The 21,168-nt window shown below is 47.0% G+C and overlaps 1 protein-coding gene and 1 long non-coding RNA gene across 4 annotated transcripts in view; both read left to right on the forward strand.

Moving 5' to 3' along the window:
* Nucleotides 1–21,168, forward strand: part of RUNX1 (RUNX family transcription factor 1) — a 248,976-nt gene that overhangs the window by 21,374 nt on the left and 206,434 nt on the right. The gene's annotated exons all lie outside the window — the stretch shown is intronic.
* On the forward strand, nucleotides 1,918–20,624 carry LOC116660715. The gene is made up of 3 exons (XR_004316318.1): nucleotides 1,918–1,928; nucleotides 9,592–9,594; nucleotides 20,114–20,624. It is a non-coding gene; the product is annotated as an uncharacterized LOC116660715 (long non-coding RNA).

Here is a 21,168-nt window from a genome sequence, read left to right on the forward strand (position 1 = left end):
GCCCTTTACAGCCCAGCCTGAATAACATGGCAGGATTGGGGGGAAAATGAAATGTTCTAGGCATGGATGAATATGGAAAGAATCTAATACCGCTATTTTATTACTTTGGAATCCACTGTTCATACAGATCAGAATGGCTATGCCTCCCAGTCTTAGAAGAGAGGAACAATTTCTAAACAACCTTAAACAAATATTAGGACTGGGAAGAAGGTGGGGTCACATAAAGAGGTACAGATGCCAACAATGGAAATTCTGTTCAACTGCCAATCATCCCACCTCACTGCTTCACCTTAAAAAAAAAAATTATGCCTCCTACATGCTTCCCTCTAGATTGCGTTCAAAACAAAGAGATAATTGTATCCTAGAGGTGGATGAATCTGTTTAAATAGTAAATGAACTGTGAGACTGATGAGCTAGGAGACATTGTCTCACGTGATGCTTTCTAAGTTACCTGTGTGTGTTTTCTATATATAGCTCTATATGGTTGCAGGTGGCATCTGAAACTATATAAACATATAACTATATATAACTCTCTCTATATATGTATACACACACACACACACACACACACACACACATATATATATATATATATTTTTTTTTTTTTTGGCTGGAGTGATCTTAAACACCTCTCTGTCTCAGGGCAGATTCCCTTGCCAAGGTCCCAGTGCTGGTTGATACCGGTCACAACCAGACACTGGGCCAGCTCTGTTCCTAACCCTAGAGTTTTGCAGACACTGGACTTGGGTGGCTGATTCCACTGGGAGTTTAAATAATTAGCAGGCACCTCTTGTAATGCGCCTTAATTACTTTACATGGGTCAAACCCCACGCTCTTTATAAGCTAAATCCCTTTCTCAGCGTGGAAACATCAAGCAGACGGTTTCTATGGAGCCCCCAGCCCCAGAGAACTTCTGGGGGCCTGCGTTAGGAGGGGGCAGCTCCCCGAGAGCCGTGAGCACTGGCAATGGTTGGACGCTCCTTCCCACTCCGGGTTTGGGTGTCCTCTTTTACCCAGAACCCCAGCACTGCATTAGCAAAGCACCCACCACATGCCCACTGCCCTCCTTAGGCAATTTTATGGTTCACCACGTTGGTTTTGATGAAAACCAAATCTGAAACGACCAGCAGAGCAGCAAGTGGGCATATTCATGAGAAGATGCAGGGATGGCCCCACGAGACTGCCAGCCTCCAGCTCTTAAGGGAAACCCTGGGAAGTGGGGGAACAATGTCTTTGGACCAAATTGGAACCCGGCTGCAATTCCCATCCAGGATATATGGCCTCATAGCACTCGGATTCAAAGCTCTTACACTCAGAAGTGGCCTCCATCAGGGGAAGTAAAGACCTCTCTCTCTCTCTCTCTCTCTCTGTTTCTCTCTGTTTCTGTCTCTGTCTCTGTCTCTGTCTCTCTCTCTCTCACACACACACACACACACCAGTATTCAATTCACATGCCTTAGAGATTCCACTGCGACCTCGTCTCCTGATGCACTCAATTCAATAAAGCTTCCTCCTCTAGGTGGACCAGGAACTGCTGAACGTCATGACATAATTTCCAAATACTGGTTTACTGAGTTGTGCAGATCTTCCAAATGTCAATACATTTCAGTACAGAATATTAGGAAATCATCTTTGTTAACATCACCGTCAATCTCCTCAGCAAGTGTGTTGAAATACCAGTCTGCTCTTAAGCTCCCAGTAGCAGAAACAAGTTCTACAAAATTCAAATTTTCACTTGAAAGCTCCAATTTTCTCAATGGCAATAAATACTGTCAATTGTTTTTCTTGGGAAAAAAAAAAAAAAAAAAAGACAGTAATTTCCAAATTCCTGTGATCGTGCCAAATAGAAGGAAAACTCACCGCACATGCCCCCAAACCTAGGCCGAGTTATACATTTATCGTTTACATGCCTGTGCTGCTGTTCCGATGTAATCAGTGTGTACAGTGTAAAACACGTGCCAAAATTAGAAATTAAAACAAGATAAAAACTAAAAAGGCAAGCTGCGATGTGTTTTTCCTTCCTCTTCATGAATACCTCCGTTTAAATCAGGAAGTCCCCAGGCCTGCACATTTCGTGTCTTGCTCACTGGGGGCTCAGCTGCCATCAGCAGGGACCTGAGCCCTTCACCGGGATGCTCCCATGGGTGCTGAAGTATAAACTCCACTCCAGAAGAAGGCGTGTGTTCTTGAGCACCAGGTCCTTCCCTGGGAGCTGTCTGTGATGGGGAGGCCAAGGGGAAGGATGGGCCTGATCAGCCAGCAGGAGAGTGGGGAGCCCAGTGCTTTGGAGTCAGGAGGTCGGTTTCTATTCCATCTTTAGGGCAAGGGGCTCTGGAAAGTGGGTGCAACAATCCCTACTTTGGATGGCTGTCGAAAGGGTTAGAGATAATACATAGGAAGCAAGGGACACATAGAGGAAGTCAGTAAGTAACGGCAACTGGAAAATTCCACTGAAGGTGTATAGAGCAGAGTGGGCAGGGAAGTGAGCCCTGCTGGCCCAGCACACAGCCCCATAGCTGAGCCAGGAGCCAGCCCAGGGCAGGATGCAGAACTGGGTCTACCCCCCACTACGCAGCAGTGCAGACGTGGTCTGAGTGCGCCTCGGCCGATGGCTGAGTTGTGAATTTTTAAAGCTGATCGCAGTGACAGCTAGCATATACTGAGCATGTGCCAAGCGCCCCGTACTGACCCTGCCAAGCACTTTCTTGCATGACCTCCTTAAATCTTTCGCACAAACCCAGGAGTAGCTACTCTCTTTTCTAATCCTATTTTATTGAGGGGAGCAGGGCATGCAGAGGATTAGGTTACCTGCCTGAAGTTAGGCTGCTAGGGGAGGGGGGAGCCAGGTCTGAATGAAGGGGTTTGCCCTGCAGAGCCTACCGCCTGCCTGCAGGGAGGACAGTGGGTGTTGCCATTCTCTCAGTCTGACACACAAGAAAGCTGAGCTTTATGGAGTCAGGGACTTGCCAAGGCCCCCGGAAAGCAGGTGACACTGTGGGGGGCTGAACCTCAGGTGGCCTCAAACCAGGGCCACTGTCCACTGTTAAGTCCACCATCCCGAACCGCTTGCCTGCTTCTGGACTGCATGTGGTCGTTTTAGGTCCCCACTGTCAGTGTCAATGCCTCCCCTGCCCACTAGTTTAATCCTCACGGCCCCTCCCCATCAGAGCTTCACCCCAAGGGAGACATTCTGGTGGTTCCGGGGTTGCCCACAGCGGATGCTTCTCTAAACCGGCAGTGCACACACTTCAGTGGAAATCAGACTCACCTGTTCCCAAGATGATGGTGAGCTGCTGGCTGGGGGAGACCATCATTAAGTCTTTCTTCCCAACCACCTAGTTGTGCACTTAGCAGTCTGGCAGTCTATCTGGGGAAGGACTAGTTTGATTCAGCGAGGCACTTCCTGGAAAAATACTTTAAAGAGACTATCACTCTTGGAGTAATGTCAGGCTGATCCTGCACTTGCACAAACAGGAGAGACAACACCTTCTTAAATTGCACGTCCTGGGTGCCTCTCTTGCCCCATCCTGGTCCGTGTCCGGGACCCACGTACAGAAGAACCCATGGAATGATCTGCCCAGTAATCAGGGGCCTAGCACCCAGGTCCACCCTTCAGGAAGCCATGGAGTCCCAGGGAGCCAGCCCGTCAGGACCCTGACTCCAGCCAGGTTTTCAGTGAGGCTCCCAGCAGACACTCACATCCAACTCTTCCTGTGGTTGGGATAAAAATTCCACCCAGAAACGGCTGATTCAGCTGTATAGCAAAAGTGGCTGGACTGCCTCCCGCCAGCCGGACCCCGCACGCCAGAGCTGCAAAGCTAGAGGCCCACTCACCTGGCCAGGATGCTCTGTCCTTCTGCAGAAACTTCTGTAATTTCAGAAGTCCACGTCACCCGTCCTCTGACGTCATTACGAGGCCTTTTTTCAAGTAGGTGGGTTTGAGGTTTTCTTTTTCTCTCTTTACCCTTATTTGTATAAAAGGCATTTTTCATCTGATGATTCTACAGCGAATTACCACAGAGTTGCAGAAAGTTCCTTTCTTTTCTCCTTGGGCTCCACGTGGCAAAGGATGCAATAATTAATTACAGTCCCCAGCCCCCCAAGCCGGCTCCTGGCCAGCAAGAGTCCCCTGCCTGCCTAGAAGCCGGGTGCCTGCCAGCCTCTAATTGTTGTTATGCAAACATCTTAATGGGAACAAATTAAAAAGCGCTCATGCTAATTATTCTTTGCAATAAAAAGTAATAGTAAACTAATAAAGCACCTTTGGAAAGATGATTCCATGTTCCCGCCAAAGACATGTTTTCCTCACACAAAGTGTGCAGTTGACAGGGGAATAAAAACTCCACGGTGTAAATGGGAGGTTATAGTTGGGGAATTCTTGTGACTCAGAAAACTGCCCTTTTTGTGCTTATTTAGCACCATCTGCATACACCCCAGGGCCAGCCCCCCTTTCCTCCCTCCCTCTTCCATCTTCCTTCCGTGAGCTCCACTTGCCCTTCACTCAGGCCTCGGTTCTGTCTGGGGAGTCCTGGCCCTGGGCCCTCGCTAACACTCCCACAGGGGCCCTTCTCTGAGGCCCAGGCTTCCTACCCTTTTGTGCGAGAGATCTCACCTCCACCACAGGTCAGATCGGAGTCCAGACAATACAAAGAAGCAGTGGGAGTTGCTTCAAAACAGCCTCTTCTCTCTCATCCACTTTTTTTTATAAAGAGCACACAGCCTGAAGGAGTAAAAACAGAGAGGGACCGTGAAGCACGTGGCCTCACAGGAGCCTGGGCCCGTGATGGTTCTGGAAGTTCTGGAACAGTAGTCCACATCGGGTGAGAAGGGAGGGGGGCCCCCCACACCACCTGGCTTGGTTACTCTGTGCCTCCTTCACACCACTGCTGGGAAGGATTCTGGTCTTTGTGTCAGATAATTCAGTTACATTGTTGCTTATAAATAATAACATGCGACATTTGCCCAGTGGGGACAATATGTCAGGCACGTCTCCTCCAGCATCCCTTTTAATGAAAAACCTTGCAAGATAAGTACAGCTCTGAATCCTCATTGGATAAAAATGCTAAAGGAGCACGAAGCAAAGATGGGTTAAGAAACCTCCCGGGCCACACAGCGTGTCGGAGTCAGAGCCCTGCGCGAATCCAGGTTCTCTAACATCAGCGCCCGTCCTGCGACGGGGCGGAGCATCTGTGTGCGAACGCCAGGTCTGCTTCCTGCTGAGTCACCTTGCGCAGACCACTGGCCCTCTCTGGGCCTCCCCTTCCTCATCTGTGCAGTGTGACGATGATGAGATGGTGCCCACCTCGTGTACCGTCGTGAGGACTGATTTAGGGGGGCCGGCCGGCGCACGAGAAACCTCAAGCTGAATTTGCTGATTGTAAAGGGCTTTCTCCTTTCCATCTGATTTGCTTTCTCATTGGATCCCATTCTCCTCGACTCTCCCATTTTCCTCTTTATGTGCTATGGCAAACCAAATCCAAAAAGTGAGCCCCAATTTTGTCGTCCGCGTGACCTCACCCTGGCATCCCGTGCATCCTTGCAGATTGGATGGTTTGGCTGCTGGTAGAAAACAGCTTATGTACAGGATAAGGGTGGAGTGTGACAGATGGAGCCTGGGGCTGACTTGGGGTCTCTACTTGGGGTTGTGTGTGTCCTCCCTGTGAAACTAGGGGGCAGGTGCCTGAGATCTCTGGTGCTCTGGTGCTCTAGGAAAGGCATCAGGCTTCGTGCAGGCTGGGAATTTGCCCTCCATTAACCTCACCAAGGTTGACGTGGGGGACTGGCCCCTTCTTTGTTGAGGGGCCCTGTGCTTTCACTGCAGGATATGTAGCTGCATCCCCGGCCCACACATGCTAGATGCCAGTGGCACCACCTCTCCAAGATGTGACAGCCAGAACCACCTGCAGACATGGCCCAATGTCCCCTGAGGGCTACCATCACCCTGTGTGGGAACCACTGCTCCAGAGAACCCCAAGGAGCCAGTGCACTATGGTCACTTCCCATGTATTTATGAGCCAAGGATATAAAATATTGACCCTCTCCAACATGTTTGTACCCCTACACCTACTTTGACCCCCTCTCCCACCCCAGTCCCCTAATGCTGGGTCAAGCTGTCCACGGGAACTGACAGTCCTTAAAAGCAGGGCAGTCATTCAAATTCCCCAGAGTTAAGAGCAGAAAGTAAAAGTATCCATGATTTCAGTCTGCTGGGGGCAAACAAGGAAGAACGATACACAGAGATTACTTTCTACAGGAAGCCAGACCTGTTAACTCGATCTTTAATAGTTTTTCTGCTGAAAAACTAGGGCAAAGGAGAGAAAATGAGGGACTCCCGGAACAATGCCTCCAGGTTGCTTCGGTTCAATGCTCACAATGATTAAGTTCAGAAGACAGAAGTCAGCCCCCAGGAGGCGATGAGAAAGCACTGTTGGAATGTCAAGTTTTATTGAACAAGCACTATTACACAGTATTTTCCATGGGCCGGGCCCTGCTTTAAGTGCCTGACAAATAGAGACTCATGTCATCGTTGTCACCTATTCAGTGGGGATGATTAGCCTCCTCATTTTACACTTGTGTGGCTGGGGCACAGAGTGGCCAAGAGATCTGTTTAAGGTCACACAGCTGGGAAGTGGCAGGGCTGAATTCAACTGTAGTCTGGTTTGGGATCTTGAGCACTTAACTACTAAATTGTGCACCTTCCCAAGAGATGGTCTTCCAAAGAGGGTGTAACCTGGACATTCATGTCCTTTGGAAAAAATTCAAAATGAGTGATCTGAGTCTCTAATTATAGGCATCATGGGAAGGAGGACTATGAATTGATGATGAAAGAATCCTTACCTCTTTTAAAACTGTGTTTGAAGGGATGTACTGGAACTGTATCATAAAGGGATGATCAGCATATCTTTCATGAAGACTCTCAAAAATCTAGAAAAGAGACAATCAAAAAGACCAGATACTGATAGATCCAAGGGCCTACAGGTCATTGAAGATCTAGTCAAAATGTCAGAAATCTCAAAGCCCATTCAATTTCATTTTTCTACATGCTGTTTTCAAATCCCTCTGGGAGGATACTTCCCCACACTCCTGCGCACAATTTCCATCGCTCCCATCACTTCTTTGGTAGCAGTGTCATTAGAGCCACCCAGCTGGGCCATTGATGAGTGGAGGGAAATCACTGTGCAGGTTATAAGTGCTAGGACACGTATCTGCATGGGGTGATGGGGGAACAGGAGCAGGCTCCCCACATCCCTGCCACAGACATGTATAGACGTCATCTATGTTTGCTCGCTGAAGCAGTGGGGTTACCAGAGTGATGCTCTGATGACCAAGTCTTCTAGGATACCTGTTGGGAGTTCATGCAAAAGGCCACATTCTAGTTCCGACTCTTTTTACTCAGTTCAGATATCTACCGTAGCACTTGCCAAAATGTAATTGAAGCTTTTCTGTTTATAAATATATTCTCCCAGAGACTCTGAGTTCTTTGAAAGATAAACTCTCCTCATTTTTTCTCTTTATTCACTATACATGGCAGGGTGCAGGCACTCAACAAATGTTAGATGGATGGACAGATGGATGGATGGATGGATGGATGGATAGATGGGTGGATGTATGGACAGGTGAACAGATAGAAGGATGAAGCTCCATCAGCCTTGAACTTACTACTGAAGTGTAGAAACTTCAATGGGTATGAGCAGAAGAGTCCACAGTAGCCTCTCCACCCACACAACAGCAGGGAGCAAGTAACTAGTACCTCCACCCGTACCTGGTTCCCTCCTTAGCTCCTGTGACCAGCTAAGAAATAGGAAGGAGTGTGTGGGGACATTAGAGCAAATGGGAGCAGATCGCATGAAGCTAGTTCCACTTTTGTCCAAAGGTATCGGGCTAGAAGTCCTGTGGGTGTCCCCGTGGGAAGCTAGGCAAGTACAAGGAGAAACATGTAAGAAACCTACATAGTCAACAGGCTTCTTTCTAATCCTGAGTTGATTGGTTTGTGCTTTAAATAGAATACCTGTGTGGGAAGATAAATGCCTGTGCCCAAGAGAGTCATAATCACAGAACCGACAGTGAGGTCCAGTCCATGTCCCACTGGGTTACCTCTATGACACCAAACAAAGAACAGAAAGGATGCTCTGTATTCCTCTGTTATCTGCTCCAAGAGACCTTTTTTATGGGAAAACCTAACCTTTTATTTTTTCCTGTTCAAAAGACGATATCAGTGGAAAATCAGAAACATTGTCAAATAACTTACAGTAGTTGTAGATCTTGCCTATCTCGGTGAAGTCTGGGGAGGCTGAGTGTGCGCACAGACGGTCCTGCTGGATGTCTATCCCATTGTACCCACCACCCTTTCTCTGTATCCCTCACTCTACGGGAGAATTCTCTTCAGGGAAATTTTGGGCAGGCGATGTTACATATGTGTGTTTCTGCTCCCCTTCCATTCCAAGACCTTTGGCATGTGTTGAATAATTGTAGGATCTGGTGCTCTGAATCACTTCTGGCCATTCCCTGAAAGTCCCTCTGCACCTAAATCCCCCTCTGCCAAGCCTGGACTTCGGTCACATGGAGGCATCCACCTGGGTCCATAGCCACGTCTGCATGTGAGAGTGATTCCGTGAGAGCAGGGCCTTATTCTTTGCTCCATTCAAGAATGTTCCTTAGTGGATCTTCTGTCCAAAACAATGTCTTCTTAACTTTGTAACTGTCACACTTCTTCTTAAGATTTGATCTCCTGGTTCCTTCCTCATGGGTTTGTTCAGGCTCCTTTCTCTTACGTAGATAATATATAGGGAACTTCTTGCCAGAGTAGTCCTTTCTCATTACTTTCTCCATTTTCTTCTCCATGCCTGTCACCTTCAAATATCTTAAATCGGTGCTTCTTAACTAAAGAGAGGGGCTGAGAGGTGTGGGGGTAATTTTGCCCCCAGGGCACATTTGGCAATGTCTAGAGACATTGTTAGCGGTCACCACTGGTGGGGAGGTAGGACAGGTGTATTGGCACCTAGTGGGTGGGGAAGCTTTGAACATACTAAGATGCACAGGCCAGCCTCCCCTCAACGAAGAATCATCAGACCCCAAATGTGAATAGTGATGGGGCTGAGAAATCTAACCACCAGAATTATGGTAGTTGAGATGCATTTCTGTTTCTGCCTTTTATTCCCTCTTGGTGTTTTAGTTTCTGGAAAGTGCATCCCTCCTTGCCTCCCTAAATTAGGGAGACAATTGTGTGTGTCTTCAGAACAGGTACCTGTCAAAGGGTAGATGGAGAATCTGGAAGGGGTTAGAAATTACCATCACAGAGATCACGTTGGGATCTCCAAGGCCTTTCATGGTCCAGTATCTGTTGTAGGCACCTTAATATTATAAAGATGGATCCTAATCTCTGTGTTATGGGGAGGAGGGAAATATCACCTTAAAACAGATGGCCTGAAGACTATTGTAAGGACTTTGAGCATCAGAGGAAAAGGAAAAGACAGAGAGAACCCAGCATGAAAAGTCAAGGCTTGAGGGAGCATTGAGAGGCACCAGATGAGAGACTGGAGAGAGAAGATAAGGAGAAGGGGTCCTCAGGGCAGAGGTGGGGGCACCACTGAGCTGGTGAGGAGGGTGACCAGATGGCTGACAGGACTATGTCTGAAATCCAAGAAGGAAGGTACCCCTACTGAGTCCCTAAGAGAGAGAGAGAGAAGCTAAGCATTGGAGGACTGCATCAGGGTGGGTCAGGAAGAGCCGTGGGCATGTGGTTGAGACGTCAGAAGGCAGAAGAAGCAAAGGATAATCTAGAACACTAAAGGACATTCATCCAGGAAATACACCCACGCTCAGAAGCAGGACCCTTGGTGCCGGGATCTCCAAGAGGTCTCCAGACGATTTCACACTTAGCCCCCCAGTGCCTGGTGAGCTAATATTGTCAGGCTGACTTTGAAGATGAAAACATGGAGGCTCAGAGTTTAAATAACACAAAACAAGAATTTTGAAACTTAGAAAGGTTAAGAAAGAAAACCAAGGTTGCACAGCCAATCACCCTAGCCATGTCAGGATGAAGATGGGATTATGTTTCTAGCTTTCAGCTAAATCAAGAATATATTACCATTCGTTAATCTGCCAAACTGTATGTAATACTCCACAATTTCTTCCAGCTTGAGCTTGGAGTTGAGCTACTGAGCTGACCACCAACTGGGCAAAAAGAAAGTAGGGAGGCCAGCAGGAGCAGAAGAGATGGGTGGGGGAGAGGACACCCGAGAGGTTGAGAAGTCCATCATGGGGGGATGCGACAGAAAATCGAACATCAAACCCTTGGTTTAGAGAGTTAATAATCTAGATTCCAAGCAGAATGGAAGCTGTAGTTAACAAAAAAGCAATGCTTTCCTCAGTTAATGCAACAGACAGATGAGCTGGGGGTCTACACTCCCTTTTTCTCACTTCCTCTGTGTCTTTTAAAGTGACCGTAGAACCAGATTCTCAACCATGTCACCAGCACCCCCCATTTCCCTGCCCAGTGTCTTCTGATCCTAACACCTAGGGGGCCAGGTTCATCGCACACTGTGAGACACGTTAGGAATGACCCATCAATAAGTGTACTGGACAGTTGATGTGTGTGTGACACAGAGTGAGAAAATAGTTTGCAATACAAAGATCACGTGGCATGAAGCGTCTCTCAAGAAGCTTACCATCTAGGAAGGCAAAGCAAAGAATCAGAAATAGTCAGTGAACAAAATGTGACTTGGCTAGCACAGCCTAACACAAGGGCCGCCACCGAGCAGGGACGTATCTGATGGCTGACTGTGAAGCAGGGAGCTGACGAGGGCTCAGAGAGGAAGGAGAAGTCATTTTATCCAGGGCTGGGGAAGACCAAGGAGACCCAGGGAGTGAGGCAGCTGGTCAGACTGGGTCGGGCAGTGTTCCGGGGCGATGAAGAGGCCTCCCTGGCTCCCTGGGGAACAGCGAGATGGAAGGCAGATCTTTGAATGCTGCGGTGAGAACGCTGGGCCAGAACTTGCAGACCAGGCAGTATATAAGAATCCCCTGGAGTGTCTGTTAAAATGCAGATTCCTGGGCCTGAACTCCCGTGAGAGACACAAGGCCCAAGGGCCCGAGAATCTGCATTTTAACAGCCATGTGATTTGGAGAAACACACACTAACAGGAAGCCTGTGACTGGTTCTGCTGAAGTCAAAATGGAGGCTTTGCGAAATTTCAGGGCTTAGCAAATTATGCAGAAGCCTTTTCTACGTCGGACAGCACTGCCTCCAGCAGGACCCCTACATTCTAGATTGTGAGTCTTCTCTTGCAATTTTATGCCCAAACCATGATTTTCTAGTCTAGTCTCTCAGATCATACTTTGTGCTAACTGAACGTGACTCAAAAACATGTGCTTTAAAGTGGCGGGCACTTTAGAGGAAAGACCCTGCAGTTAGTCTGAGATCAAGTTCTGTCTAGGATATTCATAGATGTGCTCCAAATTTGGTACTGCTACACAAAACTATACAGCTTCTCAAAAATACGGACATTCATTGAATTCCAACTATGAGATGCAAATATTTTCCTCAGTAAGAAAGACCCCGACCAGGTTGGAGAGTTTTGGGCGAGTTTTTTATGTCCCACCCATCCCCCACCATCTCTTGGCTCAGAATCTAATCTAGACTCTTCTGAATCCCTTAAATTGTTCACAGCTAGGACTTAAGAAATCCTTAGCTCTTTCAAACGTTCCCTCTCTAGCAAAAAAGGAGGTTTCTTTTCCACCAGCGAGGTGGCTTGTGTTGAACCAGAACCCTGGGAATAACTACAGCTGGGCTGAGATATTTGCAAGGTACCCATTAGTATTCATTCTAATGCGGGATCCTCTGCACGTGGCTTATAGCCAGTACAGAGGCTGGAGATGAGAAATTTATGGAAAATGATTGGACAGGAATCTCCCCAAACCTGGCCATTCAAAGCGTGGTCTTTGGACCAGCAGCTGCAGCATCACTGGGAACTTGATAGAAGAGCAGACTCTCAGGCCCCGTCCGAGATCCGCGGATTTAGAGTCTGCATTTTCACGGAAGCTTCAGGTGATCTGCGTGCACATTAACATTCGGGGAGCACTGTCCTAGATCTCCAAGCTGTCCCCCACGATTGGAGCCGCTCTGCCTGGGGAGGCGTGCAGAGCGGCGGCAGCGGAATCAGTTGCAGGGCGGGGTGGGGGGTGGCGGGCACGGCCGGTTTCACTCCCTCCTGCCTCCTCGCCCTTCTTGATGTTCTCCCAGCGGCCGCACCTGCAGGGGTGCCGCTTCTCTGGGAAGCCTCTTGAAACCGAGCCCCCGGCCTTGCCTCTAGGGTGGGGCTGCACTACCTCTTTTCTCTCAAAGAGCCTGGGATGCTGACAGCCTCAGATGGAGGCATCCTGTTTGTCGAAAAATAAACCGGCAGTTAAAGCAGGGTTGCGAGAGCGAGAAAACCACAGGCCTGCGCGCGGCTGATAACGCGCAGGCAGGCAGCTTTTGCAGAAGTTCCGTCGCTGCAGCGCGCCGAGCCCCAGGGCCCGCTCCACCGCCTCCTTTCCTGTCTCCGCCGTTCGCGTCCCCGCCGTTTCTGGCTGTTGCCTCTGCGTCGCTCTTTCAGTTACTTCACCCATTTTTTTTTTTTAAATAAAGGATCCCCTCGCTGCTCCCTTACGAGGGATGGAGGAACGACTCCCGGGGCGGATATACACGCAGATCCCGGACAGGGACGAAATTTACGAGCTGTCATGAAAATGACAATTTAGGAGACGCTAAAGTTTCTCTCTCCTCTGCAGTATGTAACGCTTTGACCTGGATTTCAAAAACAAAGACAAAGAAAAAGCAACCCAGATGAGACGCAGAAGACCAAACTCTCGTGTAAGAGGAACCCCCAAGTCCAATATCCAGATTGTTTTCTTCCTTGGAGTAAGCTGACCTGGCCTGATTCCATGCGGTGAATAACTAATTACCAATCTTCCCCTTTTGGGGGATATTAAAAGCTCTTTCCCCATTCGCCTGTTATCAGATAAGCAAGCAGATGAGAAGTCAGTGGGTAACCACAGGTACAACCACAGTATTCGCTGGAAACCAAACGACTTGACCCTCCAAGGCAAAGGGTGTAATTGAGAATTAGCCTGAAAATAGGTTCGCACAAGCTACAAAACTCACTGTTTTTCAAGTCAGTAACAGGGACTTCTCTGAGTGTAAAAAGAACAAGCACCCCCCCCGCCCCAACATCTCAAGTCACAGAAAATGGCTCCTACTGGGGCTGATTAAAAGTTCCACTGGAGGGGCCACCCTGCTTCCAAGGGGGCGTTACCGGTTGTTACTGGAGCTTCTGACTAGTCTTCCTAAGGCTCTCATCCTGAAGTTGCAAATTTGGTTCTATTATTCCTCTTTCTCCAAAAATGCTGCGGAGAAACAGACCATCTGCATTTATTAATGTTTCTGTGTTCACAGCGATAAACCACCAGGGGTTAATAAGAATCTACCTATTTTTAAGGATTTCCAGAGAGCTGCACCATTTTTCCATTTCCTCCCCTAGAAACTTCTTCAAATTTACTAACTCTTCTGTTGAGCAATTCCCTATGGGAAATCACTCCTCACGCCTCTTATTAGAAGGCTCCTGTTCCCATTTCTAAGGCCTTTTGTTCTTTTATCCCCTGTATGGCCTCCTGCTGTATTGCCAGCATTCTGCTGGTTCAAGTTCTCTTGTTGAGCCCCATACACTTTGACTAATCTAGGTATAGACTTATAACAACAAATAACTCAGCTGTATGGTGAAATAAAGGAATGAAAACTCAAGTTAAAGGATGGTTAATTCTTAGGGACAGAGGAGAGGATTAGATAAACCAGCGGGAGCCACGTAGGAAGGGAGAGGTTGGGTCTAGTGGGGAACATTCTCCTAAGACTAGTATACACTGTGGGAGGGTCTGCTGCTCAGGTCAGGAAGGGCCAATGGAGAGCTTTGAAAGCACTGAAGAAGGAACTTACTTTAGTGAGCAGTTGCCCAAATTGATACATGATTACTTTCGTTATTTACTTTGCAGACATTATTGAAATGTCTTAAATGGATTTCTCGCTCCTTTAAAAATTATCATAAACAAATGGATACAAAGATTGTGAATAGAAAATAACAGATCTGATTTTAACTCTATATTCTGGAATTTACACATCTCTAATTGCAGTGTCCTTCAAAGTAACCCCCTGGGGAAAATATGCCATCATTCCAACAGCTCCATTATTGTTGTAAGCCTTTTTGGAGCTGCTCTTTTGAAATGACTCTCAGGGCAGTTTATTGGTTAAATAAGTAAAATAATCTGACTTTTAGATCCACCTCACTTTTGACCCAGACAAGCATTACCAGGCTTCATTAGCTAACTTACTTATCACTAGTCTCCATCTTAAATGACATCTGGCTGTTTCGAAAAATCAAATCCATCGTTGATGTTCCAGACATTGTGGTTATTCCAGAGAATACGCTCCACCCTGGGCATGCTTTTCTGAAAAAAGAATTACAGCTGGATGCTGAGAATTTCAGCATCACCAGAATAGAATGCAAAGTTGCAAAGTATTTAGGTTGAAAGAAGCAATATTGTCAGCCTGCAACCTCTTCTATAGGGTCTAAAAAGTCAACTTCAACTTATAGCCACACCTAGTTAAAAAGAAAACAAAACCCCAAAATTAGCCAGCCTTATGCTCTAATGGAGTGATGTAGTACCTTTAGATTACTTGCACTGGCTTGGAACTTTACTGTCTAACTGATCCTCACTGTTTAAAAAGTTCAATGAACAAAGTGAAGAAAGTGAGTTGAAATACTGTGAAGTCTCTCAGGGAATGCTAAGAGATTAACTATAACCCGAGACGTGCTCTGATTATTAATAGCAGGCTGATAAATTCATTGAGTTGAATCAGGGTATTGGTTTGGCTGCTGTAATAGAGATTCCGAATTATTGGGGCTTAAGATAAAAGTATGCTTCTCTCTCTTGCAGAAGTCTGGGTAGGTTGGTAGGAGATCTTCACTGACAAGGAAACAAGTCTCTTTCTCCGGAACACCTGGTTCTTACCTTATGGTTCACAATGGCTACTCCATCCCCCAGCATCACATCCACATTCCAGCCAGCAGGAAGGGAAAATATGGAAGGGGAAAATCTATTCTTTCCCTTTAAGACCAGGCTTTGAAATTTGCCACAACACTCCTGCTCACAATCCATTGACCAGACAAATGCCTAGAGGTCACCTAGCTGTAAGGGAAGCTGGGAAATGTAGGCTTTTGCTGTGCCAAGCTAAATATATATATTTATGGCTATTTATATTTAATATATTAGCATATTTATATTTAATATAAATATATACAATATGTAAAATGTATACATTTAATATAAATAAATGCTATAATATATAATAATTTAATACATAGTAAAATGTTTGATTTAATATATAATTGTATAATATATTGCCATATAAAATATAATTATATAATTATAATACAATAGAAATAGAGTAATATATATTATAAATATATTAACATATATTACTGTGAACATAATAATTAATATAGCTCAACATATTAATATAAGATTAGTATGTTAATATAATATATAATAATATAATACACATCAACATCTAATCAATATGTAGTTAATATATTTACATTTTAGATTTTATCTCTATATGATCTCTATGTACAAAAGAAGCAGTCTGACATACAGGAACGTCTGACGCCCTCAGAGGTCCCCGTGTTCTCTCCATGCATCCTCAGTCACACATACTCCCCAGCCGTCACACTGTGGACCAGGAGATGCTGACCCGGTTCCTGCACACCACACCACAACCTTTTGAACACACTCTGGCTTCGGTCCCACTTAGATCCAGATGCATTTGCACGTGGGGCACGCCCAGGAGAGAAAGCAGGGCTGCTCAGCTGGGGCACCAAGTGCAGGAAGGGCCTGTGTAGCCGGAGGCCCCTTGGCCCCTCGGTGGGAAAGGGACCCGTCCATTGGCAGCCCCCACTGCTTGCCAGGCAGCAGGCTGCTTCAGCTCGATTCGCTCACCAAACGGGGAAGGAGAGAGATTTACAGGGGGCCAAGGAAGGGCAAACTTTGTGGGTGAAGACGAGCCTCTTCTTCCCACAGCCAAGACAGATGGGTTTCAAGCAAGTCATCACGCCTATACCATCTCATGAGTCGCTTGCTAATTTTCAGGAATTTTGCACGCTGGCAGTTAAACACAGCTGGCATTCAAAATGGAATTTATATCAACTCTGACCTCAACAAATTATTTTACAACCAATATACTAAGTACTCGAAACTCATCACTGCCTGATTATCTTACTAGAGTTTGCGATGACCTGTTCTCAAGGTCATTTGTGCCGGTGTCTCTAAGTGGAGGAAACACTATCACGAGGGCTGCGGTGATGGGGGGTCTGTACCGATGAGTGAGCGCTGAAATCTACTAATGTCTAGCAGGCTTTTTGGCCTGGAGACCTGTTGTGAAATCCTCCCCAGCACCTGCTGGTTCGGGGCTGGGAGAGAGCTGCCCGCTTTCCTTCGACATCAGATGCATTTCAGGCTATCCCAGGGTGTTGGAGAGGATGGACCATGGGCTCCATCAAAGTAAGGCCAGAAAGCAGCCTCTTTATCCCCTACCCCCAGCCCTTGATTGCACACGCCCAGCACTGACTCCTCCACTCCGTTTATCCTGTTCAAAGGCAAGCCAGACTCCTCATTTTTTCTCTTGATTTTTTTTTAATTGAAGTATAGTCATTTTACAGTGTTGTGTTAGTCTCTGGTATACGGCATGGTGACTCAGTTATACAGACACGTTTTTCTTTCGTATTCTTTTTCATTATAGGTTATTACGAGTTATTGGATATAGTTCCTGGCGCTATACAGTAGGATCTTGTTTTATATAGTAATCTGTATCTACAAATCCCAGACTCCCAATTTATCCCCCCACCCTTAAAGACAAATACTGTATGATATTACTTATATGAGAAATCTAAAAAAATCACACAAATGAACTTATTTACATACTGCTTTCTCTAGTGCTGTTCCTGAACCACAGGACCACCAAGCGGCTCCCTCAGGAGAGTTACTATTACCCACACTCCATCTCAGCTACCCACTAACTGGTGCTCGGGCCAGATTAGAGTGATGGTCCCTCGGCAAACTGCTTTTGATACTCAGCTTGCTGGTGTCAAAGAATAAAAACATGTATTTCTCACTGATATGCCTGTTAGGGGACCATTTTCACCTGTTCCTGGAGCCCTTGCCAGGTTCATAAATGGCACTCGGAAACATGGAGATAATGGCTCTGAGCATCCTTTTGCCTTGGTCCCCCTCCCCCTGGGGGAGAAGAGGCACATCTGATGGGAGCCACTGGGCAAGGCGCTCTTGAAAACAGGCTGCCAGGAATCCATACATGTTCTGCTCCTGTTTCCTTGGACGATGCTCCAGGCAGCCTGCTGTCCAGAGTTCCTGCTCCTTCCCCAACTATGACCCATCTTAGAGCTCAGCAGGGATGAGGAATGCAGGGCCTTGTAGCAGGCTTTGTGGGTCCCTAGGGATGCTTTCCCATGGTCCATGCCTGGGGAGGAGGGGACTGGAAGAAACTCCAGCTGGACTCCTGACCTCAGAACTAAGCTACCTGCTCCAGCCCATCTCTATAAGCAAAATGCTGATACCTTACATCTCTGTTTGGTTCTAGGGTCAATTTTCCAGTTGCTTCAGCTTGAAGCAGGAGGGCAGTAGTGTTTGGGTAGGCATGTTTCTGTCATGTCCACACCCACAAGTACACATAATAGTCTTAGTGCCCTATTTAAGTGGCTATATTTCAAGTTTCTGTGATAGTTGCTTATCTCACAAATAACAAACAAATAAAATTTCCCCAATAGAGGAAAAAAAATCACTGCCCAGAAAGTGAGGACCATCTCATTTGTTGCTTAGTTCACAGACACTCATCTAGCACTTGCTACATGCCAGACATTGTTCTAAGCACTTTGCGAGTGATCACTCATGTAATCCCCCAAGCAATCCTTCCGCTGTAGATACTGTTACTAACCCCATTTTACAGATGGGGAAACTGAGGAGGAGATGGGTACTCAGGGTCTCAAGTTCCAACTCAGTCAGCTGTCTTCCGGGTTCAGTTCCACTTTGCCTAAGCGTGGCACAACACTGAAGGCCGAGGTGCCCAGGGGGCTCAGCCAGGTGTGGTGTTCTCTCTGGAGAAAAGCCACATGTGTTGCAGACCCCGCCACAGTCAGCTCCCAGGCGCGGCTGCCAGCCAGCATGCAGGTAAGCTGGGGATCACGTGGGGCCTCAAGATCCTCTGTGCACCCGCTTCCCCACCTCCACGCAGATCCGGGGAAGCATCCCCAGGAGTCACAGATAGGCTGGGGGTGGGTGGTGGAAAGAGGAGGGGGAGCCTTCCCACCACCCTTCTCGAAGGCCACCGACAGGGACTCAGATCAGAACCTTCTGTGAGATTCCACGGAAGCAAAGTCTTCTTGTAAAAGCTGTAGTTAAGTTGTATTTCTGTCACTATTTAAGGGCATTAGTTAAGGCTTCCATAACCTCCATGAATTTAGTCACTTTTTTTTTAGAATTAAGATTTCTACCTACACCTGGGCCAAGCCCATGGAGAATCCTTCTTGGCTTAATTCTAAAACAGAGACACAGCATGGGGTAAGAGGAAGAAGTCTGTGCCGTGGCAGGTGACATCTGCAGCTTCCTCTTCCTGGTCCTCAAGACAACAATGAGACTAAGAAAGCCACCGGGACCAGGGGCCTGCATTTCTCTGGGGAACATGGAAATTCTTTTGCATAACCAAACCCTTTCAGATCTCATTGCCTTTAACTTTCTCCTCCTTGTTCTCACCTCTGCAAAGAACTTGACAAAGCATCTCAGGAACATTCATCAGAAATTAGGATACACTGAATCTTTCTTTGGTGGCCACTTTCTAAATGAGGACCAACGAAACCCAACCATTAAATCATTGAGTTTTCCCCCAGGCGCCATTGCAGCCCGGGATGTACGTCTGCTAGTAACTGGATGCTTCTGTGATCACACACACACACACACACACGCAGGAGATCTGTGTGTTTCCAGGCTCTCTGGAGAGTAAGGTCCAGGAGGAAATGACAAAAACTTTCTACAGAGACAAAACCGTGTTCTTTCTAGTTCAAAACCACTTCCAAGTTTTAAGGATTTAGGGAATAATCCATTTTCAGTTCTTTCTTTGCCATCTATACAGTATGGAATCATTTGTGGGGAGGGCATTACTTCTTCTGATGTTTTCCATGTTTGAAAAATCTGAAATTGGGAAACCCTAGGATCCTGGTACGCCCGGGACTGTGCAAATGGCCCATTATCTGCTGACAGTGCCCTGCTTTGCCATGAAAATGAGGTCTTGCTGATAAGCAGCCCTCTGCTAGAATATTCTGGGTGCAGGAGAAAGTTGGCACTGTGCGCCAGCAAAGCAGTAGACGAGTCTCGCAAGGAGTCAACGCGCAAAGAGCAGAATTAACTGTCCCTTTGTTCCCGGGATGGTCTTGGCTGCTGTAGGTTTGGGTTTATGATTAACAAGAGGCTCGCTGGCAGGTTGTCTGTCAGTCCTGTTCCCTGGATGGTTGCTGAGAAAGGCAGCTAACTCATCTTTCAGGGGCAGGGGCCTCAAGGAACTTCACCTCGTTTACTTCCTGCGACTCTAAAACGTTTTACCCAAGTGTCAGCAAGCTCGATATTTTTCCAAAGACCTTTCGGACTTTTAAAAAGACGCGCAAAATCATTTTTATTTCCTAAGCCTTAGCATTTTATATCCTTTCGTTGCTAACTCGCTCTGCACATTGACCATATTATACTGGGCCTCCTGTAGACACAAAAGAGACCTATGTAGTTTGTGTCCCCAGCAGCTACCATATGGCTGGGGACAAGACACAGGCATGTGGACTAGCTGGGTGGCATCCTAAAACCTGCACGGGACTGAGCGGTACCCACCATCACGGTGTGGCAGTTTAAAGAGCTGGCAGGTCGCAACGTGGCTGGAGCCATTACAGAGGCCTCAGGATTTAAACATTAAGAGGAGAGCAGGGAAAAATAATCCAGGAAAGGGGAACAGCGTATGAAAGGCAGGTATGAGCGCATGGTTGAATAGGATGAGACTGTCTGTGTCCCCTTGGTGGAGAGAACTTGCCCGTCTCACCTACAGTGAGATACACAGATGGCGGCAGTTGGTGGGGGGGTTCCAGTGTGCCAGGTACGACATCAAACATCGGTGCTCAAAGCAAGTGTGAGAAAACTCATCACAGGGTTTACCTGGACCAAAGTCAGCTGCCTACCAGGTGTGCCTAATGGTCATACAGGCAGGAGGAAGCAAAGGAGCATCTGCTGAGCACCTACTGTTTTCCAAGCCCTGGATGAGAGGATTGTTTCATTTGCATCATCTCCCATTCACCTCACAAGAACCCTGTGGGGTAGGTGTTGTCCCCATTTTAGAGATGAAGAAACCAAGGCTCAGAGAGGTAAACAGATCACCCAAGGTCAAGAGCTACTTAATGACGCAGCATTCACAGAGAGTGAAGCTTGGGTCTTTATGACTCCAACACACGAGCTGTTTTACCTCACACCGTGCAGCCCAGTAGCAATTAACAGAAATCACGCATCTTTGGTTCACTTTGTTGTGAGTTTTATTAGATGACAACAGTACAGCCTGGATGCATGGTGGCTCAGGCTTCAGAACTGCTCACCTAATCACAGCTTTGGAAGCCTGAAAAGAGTTATTCAGTGGGAAGGAGACCCAACTGGGATGCTAGGTATAACAGAAACAATTTCTATTTGGTGATTTTTGCTGAGGACCTGCCTGGGGTATATTTCTGTCCCTCTCCATCTGCAATCCAACGTGGCATCGTCTTCCAAGGCCCTGGCTGCACTGCTGTGTGGGGTATGACTACTGGGTGAAGTGGCCAATCTAGACCATGTGTGGGAGGGGGCCCATCGCTTTGTGTTAACAGTTTCTTCTAAAGAAAATGGATGAGTCAGTCATTTGGAACCTGAGTCAAGTCTTCTATTAAAATAAGGTTACATGTGGGAATGAAGTTTACAGGATGGCCCCCATCATACACCAACCGCAGAAGTAACTGAAGATCTGAGTCCTGAGATACAGGCACCATGGGCTGGAGGAGGACGGAGCAGTGA

This window comes from Camelus ferus, chromosome 1 (genome assembly GCF_009834535.1).
Source record: "Camelus ferus isolate YT-003-E chromosome 1, BCGSAC_Cfer_1.0, whole genome shotgun sequence".
NCBI lineage: Eukaryota > Metazoa > Chordata > Mammalia > Artiodactyla > Camelidae > Camelus > Camelus ferus.